Here is a 2,649-nt window from a genome sequence, read left to right as displayed (position 1 = left end):
GACGGGCCCTTAGGCACTTGTCGCATAAAACCAAGGCGGGGAGCCCCTCCCCGAGGCCTCCCATGGAGTATGCCCTGCGTCTTGAAAATGGCCTTGCTCCGAGTCTCTTTGGACGGCAAACTGAAGTGCGAATCTATGTTCTGACTTGTTCCCGTGGCTGTCAGCATGTTTTCCTCTTGTCAGCAGCAATTGACTGGTCAGACTCACCCTGTACAGCAATTGTAACAGCTCATTGACAGACTAGTGACCCAGCTGGACCTGATAATGGAAAACTATTGATTTTTGTGGGCTCCACGAATCTAAAATGAACGACCGATGTAATGTCATCAATTGTCTCGGACTCTGATAACCCAGGGGAAAAAAGTTTCAGGGATTGGTTGTATTTCCTGACAATGGTGTTTCAAAATCACACTGAGTATATGTAAGGAGAAGCCCATTTCTAGGGTGTTTTCTTTAAATAACCCCAAATAGGTGATCAGGGTTTCAATAATACCTAGCCTTGCATGTTAAATAAACTGGGAGTTAGCACTGCCAATTAACCAGTTGGGACCTGATATACCATTTAGAACAGATACTTGAGGAGGACCATTTTGGAAAGAAAGTGTTTTAAATGTTTATGTATTACAAAACAAGCTCACAGAAAAGAAAAAAAAAAAGTTGGGATTAAATTAAAATAGACTGGCTTTCAAAAAGTCCTGTCAAATTTTAACAGAACTAATAATATTCGATTGCTTCTGCTTACCTGCGTTGATCTGTTTTGTGAAAGTGTTAGTCGCTCAGTCGTGTCTGACTCTTTGCAACCCCATGGACTATAGCCCACCAGACTGCCTGTCTTTGTCCATGGAATTCTCTAGGCAAGAATACTGCAGTGGGTAGCCATTTCCTTCTCCAGGGGGTCTTCCCAACCCAGTAGTCGAACCTGAGACTACTGCCTTATAGGCAGATTCTTTATCATCTGAGCCACCAGGGAAGCCCTGTTTCGTAGTAGAATGAAAAGCTTGAACATAAGGTAGAGGTGCCTTTGGGTGTGTGTTAGAGGAAATCACTATTTAGTTTTGTTTAAGCTCTCTTCCCCTTAGCCTGATCCTTTCAAAACTCTCAAACACTGCTCAGCATTTGCTTTAGAAACAAGAGCTGTTTCTTCTGGAGCCAAATTAGCAAGGGATTGAAGCTAATTTTACCCACTAGACAAGTTCAACATATGCTGTGGGAGGACTCTGTGCAGAGTTATGGATAGAATGTCTGCTAATGGCCTCTGCTGAAGGAAACTTGGCTTTAAAAAAAAAGAAAAAAAAGAGGGAAGGCTATTGATCTCGGCAGCCAACTTGATACATTTAGTTCACAGTCCACTTGTAGTGAGAACATAATCATGTTATGGTCCTGATAAAATTCAGACGTCCTTAGAAGAGAGTTCTAAGGGTTAGACGAATCATAAAGCAAAAAGAAATAACAGGGGTGCTTCCCCAGCCATTTAGCCCAAAGAGAGCTAAAGAGAGGTCTCTGTGAGGAGCTGGAAGAATGGACAGAAGATGAGAGTCCATGAGTGGCTGGGCTCCCGTTCACAGGGTGGTGCGGTCTTCGCACTCTCCTTTAATGGTCCCTTTATGGCCTTTGATTAGCTTCACTCCTTATGACACTACATTTCTGGCTTCCTAGAGTTATCAAAACCCACACTGCTAACTGTTCGACTGCCCATTAGTAAAGACATACAAGGTGGAGACTTGAAAGAAATTAAGCTAGAACTAAAAAGAAAAGAAAATCGACTGGCATTTAGACTTTAATAAGTATAAAACACTTGGTGCAGAGAACACATGATTCACCTGGTTCAGTGACACGTCTTGTGGCCAAGGCATCAGCAGCTAAAGGTCAGGGGCTAGGTTTTACACATTTTGAGGCTCTCCATAGTGACTGCCATGAGATCTTGCACGTCATAGACACAGTAAATAGTCACTGAATGAAGAAGCACAGAGCTAATTTTAAGTGTAGAAGGATGAAGTAAACATTTTCCAGTCTATAATAAATCTGGGAGAAAATAATTGAAATCAATGGTTTCTACATGTCTGCAGGCTCATGCCAATCCACAAAGAAGTTTCAGCTGTCTGTGATAAATACATGAACAAAATTAAATTAATGTGATTTTACAAAGCAAAAGGTAATCTTTTAGAAATCCAAGATTATATCCTTTTGGTGCATTAAATGTCATTTTTAAAAATAAATAATGATGACAGCAGGTGAAAGATGCTTTTAATTAATATCCTTACTTGACAAGGAAAGATGAAAAGTGAGCAAAATCATGCTTTGGCTCCAATATCTTAAGCATTTCTCTTCCGTAAAAGTCAAAAAAAGTGAGTGAATCTAAACAGGCTTTTTATGAAACTTATTAAAATTAAAACAGTTACGGTCATATGACTGTCAATAAACAGATATATCTATGATTAAGACACAGCACTACTTGTGATAAACATGACTGCACTCTACTAAGATCTAGTCATTTGAAGCTTCTTTTAGGTTTTTCTTCTGTATCCTATCTTTACAAACCAGTTATGGATTTTAAAAAAAAAATTTATTAATAAATTACTGCCTCATTTAGTTTAAACCATTTACTACCTCGTTGCATGTGTCTATGAATACACTGAAAGTGAAGTCGCT

The sequence above is a fragment of the Cervus canadensis genome, chromosome 2, assembly GCF_019320065.1.
Source record: "Cervus canadensis isolate Bull #8, Minnesota chromosome 2, ASM1932006v1, whole genome shotgun sequence".
Lineage (NCBI taxonomy): Eukaryota > Metazoa > Chordata > Mammalia > Artiodactyla > Cervidae > Cervus > Cervus canadensis.
The sequence above is the reverse complement of the archived record's forward strand: the minus strand, read 5'-3'. Positions refer to the sequence as shown.